Genomic DNA, 9,116 nt, shown 5'->3' with positions numbered 1-9,116 from the left:
GCACTTTTGAATTCAGCCTGGTTTACTTTAATTGACTTGGTTTGAATAAATGATTTGTTGTTGAACCGATTCTTTAAAGCTTCGGAAATGAGTTAAATCGGTTGATATTGAGTTGATTTTGAAATAGTTTCCTTGAGATATGCCACTGAGGCGACTGTTGGATTTAACTTGTTTTGAATTGATTTCTGGTTTTGAGTTGTTGAAAAGGAATGAGGAACGGTTTAGTTGGGACCCGAACCGGGTGGCAAAGTCCAAGTTTTAGGGGAGGTGCTGCCGAAATTTCTATAAAATCCGAGTCTTTATTGAAATGTTGTCTGGAAAAATTGATGAGCTAAAGACTTCAACTATTTTATTTGAATTATCAAGAAAAGGATGATTCGTGCTTTTGAAATAAGTTATTAAAGCGGAAGTTGTGATTTAGTCTTGCTTCCTAAGAAAGGCATTGTATCTCTTTCAAGAGAAAGTTATTTAGATGAAACTTATGTTTTAAAGCTGTTTTAAATGTGACAAGGGCAATGCCTTGGAATTTGACTTGAGGGTTTCAATTAGAGGAGTTTAAATGACTTTGAAAGAACCTGAATATCTATTGATAAGTTTCATTTTGAAATGTTTTGAGGAAGGTTTTAAGTACTCTTTGAATTCTGAATTTTTGCAAGACTAAAACAATTTCGAACAGTTGAAACGTTCTAGCATTTGTCACGGGGTTGAATGTGGTTTTGCCTAAGTAAAGGAAACGGCTTTGAAAGAAGTAAATGATTACATGACTCGGTTTGGCTTAGACCCTATTTTATCACTCAAATCGGAAAGCCAAGGTTTTAATGATTTTAAATGATTTTGGTGGAATGAGTTATGTTATTCTCCCCTAAAGACTTGGGACTCTGCCGGAAAACTTTTGGTTATAAAATCCCATTGTTGGATGGGTGGTTTTGAATACTTTGAAATAAATCCTTAACTTGCCATGGTTTTGGAAGTTTGGGAAAGAGAATGCCAAGAGTGGCTTTGTTTTAAAAAGGGAATTCACTTTGAGTAAATCTGGCTTATGAGCCTGAGATGATTTGAGAAATGAGATCTTTAAAGCTAAGGCTGAAAAGAGTTGAAACTTGATTTCAACGTGAAATGGCTTGAGAAAAATGATTTATGGCTTAAATGCCGGTTTTATGAATTTGATGATGTTGAATGATGGAAGTGTTGTTTTGTTATGGGCCGGAATGGCTGTGTATGATTATGAATATTGGCTGGTTCTGGATTGAACCGTGAGCCGGAATGGCTGTGTATGATATTGATTTATGGCTGATTACCGAATGAGTTATGGGCCGTATGGCTGACTATGAATTATGAATTTAAGCCGGATGGCTGAGATGGATGTTGATCCATGGCTGGGACTGAATGAATATATGCTTGAGATACCTGGGTAGTAGCAAGGGTTGTGGTTCGTCCTACTTGCTCCAGGTCAGAGACTATGACGCCTGGGTAGTAGCGGTAGTAGTGGTAATTCCACTCGCTCCAGGTTGAGCTTTTAAACACCCACCTGGGTAGTAGCCGCAGTAGTGGTTATTCCACTGGCTCTAGGTTGAGCGGGTAGTAGCAATGGGATTGTAGCTCAAACCTACTTGCTCCACGAGGGGTGTTTCTGTCCATGGTTAGCTACCAGGACGTGTCGGGTTGGCTATATAACCGACAGATGATATCATCAGCCACTAGGGACAGGCATGCATCATATGCATTTATGTGACATTGTTTGGGTATGCATATTGTACTTGGTTTGCCTATGTGATTAACTGTTAATTGTTCTACTTGCAATAATTGTTTGTTTGTGCTTGCATCTTCTTATTTGTGTTTGCTACTGGGATTCTGTTGGACTGTGGTGATTGGTTGATGGTTGGATTGTTTGGGCCTAGGGCCATGGTTGGAATGAGTTGAACCGATGGTTGACTTCGGTTTTGTGTTTCTGATTTGGAAAAGTATGAAAAGCTATTTTGGTTCAGCATAGATAAACCTTTTTGAAAGGCTTTTGATGTTTTTGAGAATTGAACGGTTGCTCTTTCAGAAAAGATTTTCGACTTTTCTTTTATTGAAAACCGTTGTTTTTGAAAAGAGACGTAAGACGGTTACTAATCACTGGTACGGTTTATCTTCATGTATCCTATTACAGTAATTCCCAAAAACCCTCTACTGAGAACCCTTTCGAGGATGATGTTCTCACCCCCTACATTTTTCCCCTTCCAGGATATGGGCGCAGAAGTTACGAAGAGCTTATTTACTTATTGTTGTGATGCTCTGTATTGTTTTAGTTATGGTTTATTGTACCCTCGCCTTTATCTTGATATAATCTTTAAGAGGGATAGGAATTGCATTGGATTATGTTTGTAATATTACTTATATATATGTATGTATATATATGGATGTACGTTATCGAACGAAAGTATATTTTGGAGCAGTATTGCGTTTAAAGTTTTAAACAGGCTCATATTTTAGTATTAAATAGTATAGGTGTCATCGTAATGTCCGAGCTATCAGAGTCGCGCAGCCGGAAGCGTGAGCTTTGGTAGTTAGGGTGTTACACCCAAAACATGATCAAAGGATCAAAAGATAATCCAAAGGTGTAAATACAATAGTAAAAATTTCTATTTATACTAAACTAGTTACTAGGGTTTACAGAAATAAGTAAATGATGCAGAAATCCACTTCCAGGGCCCACTTGGTGTGTGCTTGGGCTGAGCATTGAGCTTTACACGTGTAGAGGCTTCTTTTGGAGTTGAACGCCAGCTTGTAGCCTGTTTCTGGCGTTGAACTCCACTTTGCTACCTATTTCTGGCGTTTGACTCCAGAATGCAGCATAGAACTGGCGTTGAACGCCAATTTACGTCATCTATCCTTATTCAAAGTATGAACTATTATATATTGCTGGAAAGCCCTGGATGTCTACTTTCCAACGCAATTGAGAGCGTGCCATTTGAAGTTTTGTAGCTCTAGAAAATCTATTCCGAGTGCAGAGAGGTCAGAATCCAATAACATCAGCAGTCCTTTTTCAGCCTGAGTCAGATTTTTGCTCAAGTCCCTCAATTTCAGCCAGAAATTACCTGAAATCATAGAAAAACACACAAACTCATAGTAAAGTCCAGAATTGTGATTTTTATTTAAAAACTAATAAAAATATAATGAAAACTAACTAAATCATACTAAAAACATACTAAAAACAATGCCAAAAAGCGTATAAATTATCCGCTCATCAACGCTTCGCTTAGAAGTTTTCTATTTATTCCTATGGCACCAAAAGGGAGGCAAATCATCTTCACTGAGGAGCACAACCTGAAGAATAAACGACTGCTAGGATAACTAAGGTGGTTGAGTTCCTTTCATTTTTTATTCCTCCCCTCTTTATCTATGTTATGTTCCGTCTTTCTGCTATTTTTCTTTGTTTGTTGCATGATCCTTTATTAGTTAGAATCCTAGGACTAGTTTAGTTCTCCCTATTGCTTTAATTCTGAAAAAAAATTGTCTCATGTATTACTCACTGAGCTTAATTTCAAATCAAAAATACAGGAGTGATATATTGCATGAGAAAGTGGGTTTATATTGAAGAATAGTCTTATTTACTTAAATGTGGTGGTATTTTCTGTGATTCTAAATGCATGACATGAACGGTGCATATTTTTGATAGTGAAGTTTATGAATGTTAAAATTGTTGGCTCTTGAAAGAATGATGAAAAAGAGAAATGTTATTGATAATCTAAAAAATCATAAAATTGATTCTTGAAGCAAGAAAAAGCAGTGAAAAACACAAAGCTTGCAAAATATATATATATATATATATGAATAAAATCATGGCCTAAGCGGCTAAATCAAACTGTCCCTAACCATGTGCTTGTGGCGTGAAGGTGTCAAGTGAAAAGCTTGAAACTGAGCGGTTAAGGTCGTGGTCCAAAGCAAAAAAAGTGTGCTTAAGAACTCTGGGCACCTCTAACTGGGGACTCTAGCAAAGCTGAGTCACAATCTAAAAAGGTTCACCCAGCTATGTGTCTGTGGCATTTATGTATCCGGTGGTAATACTGGAAAACAAAATGCTTAGGGTCACAGCCAAGACTCATAAAGTAGCTGTGTTCAAGAATCAACATACTGAACTAGGAGAATCAATAACACTATCTGAACTCTGAATTTCTATGGATGCCTATCATTCTGAACTTCAAAGGATAAAGTGAGATGCCAAAACTATTCAGGATTGCAGTTGTAAACCCCACTATAAGAAGAGACATGGGCTTAATCAAACTCTCATTCTCAAGCAAATTCACATCCTAAGCTTATATTAGTTTTGGTTGCTTGAGGACAAGCAACAGTTTAAGTTTGGTGTTGTGATGCGTGAGCATCTTGTACCCTTTTTCTTAGCATTTTCTAGTTGTTTTTAGTTAGATTTTATTTGATTTTAATGCAAAAATCTCCTTTGGATGCTACTTTGAGTTGTTTTAGTGTTTTTATGATTTCAAGTGAAATTCGGAGCAATTTGGTAGAGTTTTAGAGCATGCACGAGTTTGACCCCTTTGGGGTGTTTCACGCCTATTACTGGCAACCAAGGAGATGACCAGCGAATACCGACGCGGACGCATGGCTCACACGATCGCGCGAAATGGAGGAAATCGCAATGACGCGATCGCGTGCCTGACGCAAACGCGTGGACTGGAATCTGCACAAATGACGCGAACGCGTGGATGACGCGGACGCGTCACATGAACGATCTGCAGAATTGATAGAAAACGCTGGGGTCAATTTCTGGGCTGTTTTAACTCAGTTTTCAGCCCAGAAAACACAGATTAAAAGCTGCAGAATGGACAGAACAAGTGATCCCCACCCATCAACTGAAGATCTGTTAATTAATTCAAATTTAAATTCAAATCTTAAATTAGGAAAGGATATTATTTTAATTTTTAGTTTTAGATATTAGATTTTAAATTTATTAGGATTAGTTATAAAAGGAGGAAGCTTTCCTTCCTTTGTAGAGGTTCGGGGGAGGATCCCATTCCATCCCAATTTACAATCTTTATTTTCCCTCTCAATTATGAGCAACTAATCCTCCATTGTTAAGGTTAAAAGCTCTGTCTATTTCTATGGATTGATTTTATTATTTTTCTGTTTTAATTTATGTATGGATTTATATTTTAATAATTGTTTTCATTCTTTATTTTATGAATTTGGGTGGAACGGAAGTATGACCCATGTTCTATTTGAGTTCTTGTAAAACTTGGAAAAGCTCTTTACTTGAACAATAGCTTGAAAACATATTATCCTGAATTTCTAATTGTTTGTATTTAACGGGATACGTGACATATAATCCCTTTATTTTTGGACAATTAGGATTCTTGTGGCATATAAACTGGAATTTGATTATCACCCTCTAATTGGAATTAATTGACCAAGGAATTGGCTGTTGATGAATTTTAGAGGAGACTAGGAAGGTATAAGGAATTAGGGTCTAGTCACATATAGTTTGCCATAAATTAAATCCTACATGTTTAAAATAGTTAGTAAGAAAAGTTAATCCGGAAAAATAGATAACTCTGAAGCCTTAACTATTTTCTCCATATTTTATTCCTCACCTATTCACCTGCCTGTTTTTAATATTTTTTTAATATTGTTTAATGTCTTTTATATTGCATCTCAAACACTATTTTCTGCTTGTCTAACTAATCCTATCAAACGCTATTGTTGCTTAATCCATCAATCCTCGTGGGATCGACCCTTACTTACGTAAGGTATTACTTGGTACGACCCGGTGCACTTGCCGGTTAGTAAGTGTGGTTGTAAATACCGCATCACCTAACTGAAATTTTCGAAAAAGAGAAGGACATGGCAGCCGAACCCAACAACAACAATGCAAGGAAGGTGCTTGGTGATTTTACTACACCAACTCCCGACTTCTATGGGAGAAGCATCTCTATTCCTACCATTGGAGCAAACAATTTTGAGCTTAAACCTCAATTAGTTTCTTTGATGCAACAGAATTGCAAGTTTCATGGACTTCCATTGGAAGATCCTCATCAGTTCTTAGCTGAATTCTTGCAAATCTGTGACACTGTTAAGACCAATGGAGTTGATCCCGAGGTCTACAGGCTACTGCGTTTCCCCTTTGCTGTAAGAGACAGAGTTAGGATATGATTGGACTCACAACCTAAGAAAAGCCTGAACTCCTGGGAAAAGCTGGTCAGTGCCTTTCTGGCCAAATTCTTTCCACCTCAAAAGATGAGCAAGCTTAGAGTGGAAGTCCAAACCTTCAGACAGAAGGAAGGTGAATCCCTCTATGAAGCTTGGGAAAGATACAAGCAATTGATCAGAAGGTGTCCTTCTGACATGCTTCCAGAATGGAGCATCATATGTATATTCTATGATGGTCTATCTGAGTTATCCAAGATGTCATTGGACCATTCTGCTGGTGGATCTCTTCACCTGAAGACGCCTGCAGAAGCTCAGGAACTTATTGAAATGGTTCCAAATAACCAGTTCATGTACACCTCTGAGAGGAATCCTGTGAATAATGGGACACCTCAGAAGAAGGGAGTTCTTGAAATTGATGCTCTGAATGCCATATTGGCTCAGAACAAAATATTGACTCAGCAAGTCTGACTGGATTGCAAGCTGCATCCAACAGTTCTAAAGAAGCATCTTCTGAAGAAGAAGCTTATAATCCTGAGAACCCTGCAATGGCAGAGGTGAATTACATGGGTGAAGCCTATGGAAACATCTATAATCCTTTATGGAGAAATCATCCAAATCTCTCATGGAAGGATCAACAAAAGCCTCAACAAGGTTTTAATAATAATAATGGTGGAAGAAAGAGGTTTAGCAATAGCAAGCCTTTTCCATCATCTTCTCAGCAACAGACAGAGCATTCTGAGCAGAGCCTCTCTAGCTTAGCAACCATAGTCTCTGATCTAGCCAAGACCACTCTCAGTTTCATGAATGAGGCACGGTCCTCTATCAGGAATCTGGAGGCACAAGTGGGTCAGCTGAGTAAGAAAGTTACTGAAACTCCTCCTAGCACTCTCCCAAGCAATACAGAAGAAAATCCCAAGAGAGAGTGCAAGGCCATAACTGTAACCAACATGGCCAAAACTGGAGAAAGTGAAAAGGCAGTGATTCCCAGTGAGGAAGACCTCATGGGACATTCACTGACCAATAAGGAGATCCCTAATGAGGAACTAAATGAATCTGAGGCTCATACAGAGACCATAGAGATTCCATTCAACTTACTTCTGCCATTCATGAGCTTTGATGAGTATTCTTCTTCTGAAGAGGATGAAGATATTAATGAAGAGCAAGTTGCTAGGTACCTTGGAGCAATCATGAAGCTGAATGCCAAGTTATTTGGTAATGAGACTTGGGAGGATGTACCCCCCTTGCTCACCAATGAACTGAATGCATTGATTCATCAGAAGTTACCTCAGAAGAAACCGAATCCCAAAAAATTCTTAATACCCTGTACCATAAGCACCATGACCTTTGAGAAGGCTCTGTGTGACCTGGGATCAAGCATAAACCTCATGCCACTCTCTGTAATGGAGAAACTGGGAATCTTTGAGGTACAAGCTGCAAGAATCTCACTAGAGATGGCAGACAAATCCATGAAACATGCTTATGGACTAGTAGAGGACGTGCTAGTAAAGGTCAAAGGCCTTTACATCCCTACTGATTTCATAATCCTAGACACTGGGAAGGATGAGGATGAATCCATCATTCTTGGAAGACCCTTCCTAGCCACAACAAGAGCTGTGATTGATGTGGATAGAGGAGAGTTGGTCCTTCAATTGAATGAGGACTACCTTGTGTTTAAGACTCAAGGATCTCCCTCTGTAACCATGGAGAGGAAGCATGAAAAGCTTCTCTCAATATAGAGTCAAACAAAGCCCACACATTCAAACTCTAAGTTTGGTGTTGGGAGGCCATAACCAAACTCTAAGTTTGGTGTTGGGAGGTCCCAACCATGCTCTGAATATCTGTGAAGCTCTATGAGAGCTCACTGTCAAGCTATTGACATTAAAGAAGCGCTTATTGGGAGGCAACCCAATTTTATTTATCTATATTATTTTCTGTTTTCTTTAGGTTGATGATCACGTGAAGTCACAAAAATAACTGCAAAAATTAAAGCAAAATAAAAAATAGCATTAAAAACAGCACACCCTAGAGGATGAGCTTACTGGCGTTTAAACGCCAGTAAGAGTAGCAGAATGGGCGTTAAACGCCCAGTCTGGCACCATTCTGGGCGTTTAACGCCAAAACAGGGCAACAAGCTGGCGTTAAACGCCAGAAAAGGAAGAAGGACTGGCGTTAAACGCCAGAAAGGGAAGAAAAGCTGGCATTAAATGCCAGAAATAGGCAGCAACCTGGCGTTTAACACCAGAATTACACTCTAAGGGCATTTTGCACGCCTAAATGGAGCAGGGATGAGAAGTCCTTGACCCCTCAGGATCTGTGGACCCCACAGGATCCCCACTCCAAATTCAAAATCCTTTCCCTCCCAAACCCAACCCCAAATACACGAACCTACTCTTCCCCCCACTCCTATATAAACCCCTCTTCTCTCCTTCAATTTCACACCTCACAAACACCTTATACCCCCTTGGCTGAATTCACTCTCTCCCTCCATCTCCTCCATTTTCTTCTTTTTCCCCTTCTTTCTTTCTTCTTTTGCTCGAGGACGAGCAAACCTTTTAAGTTTGTTGTGGTAAAAGTGTTGCTTTTTGTTTTTTCATAACCATTTATGGTACCTAAGGCCGGAAAAACCTCTAGAAAGAGGAAAGGGAAGGCAAAAGCTTCCACATCCGAGTCATGGAAGATGGAGAGATTCATCTCAAAGGTCCATCAAGACCACTTCTATGAAGTTGTGGCCAAGAAGAATGTGATCCCTGAGGTCCCTTTCATGCTCAAAAAGAATGAGTATCCGGAGATCCGACATGAGATTCGAAGAAGAGGTTGGGAAGTTCTCACCAACCCCATTCAACAAGTCGGAATCTTAATGGTTCAAGAGTTCTATGCCAATGCATGGATCACTAGGAACCATGATCAAAGTATGAACCCGAATCCAAAGAATTGGCTTACAATGGTTTGGGAAAAATATTTAGATTTCAGTC

General features: G+C 39.0%; 1 non-coding gene across 1 annotated transcript; it reads right to left on the bottom strand.

Annotated features, from left to right (window-relative positions):
* Nucleotides 1-6,237: 6,237 nt before the first annotated feature.
* On the bottom strand, nucleotides 6,238-6,345 carry LOC127743506 (small nucleolar RNA R71). The gene has a single exon (XR_008004896.1). It is a non-coding gene; the product is annotated as a small nucleolar RNA R71 (small nucleolar RNA).
* Nucleotides 6,346-9,116: the final 2,771 nt, after the last annotated feature.

The sequence above is a fragment of the Arachis duranensis genome, chromosome 10 (assembly GCF_000817695.3).
Source record: "Arachis duranensis cultivar V14167 chromosome 10, aradu.V14167.gnm2.J7QH, whole genome shotgun sequence".
NCBI classification, from domain to species: domain Eukaryota; kingdom Viridiplantae; phylum Streptophyta; class Magnoliopsida; order Fabales; family Fabaceae; genus Arachis; species Arachis duranensis.
Note: the sequence above shows the minus strand (reverse complement) of the source record. Positions and strands in the feature narration are given on the sequence as shown.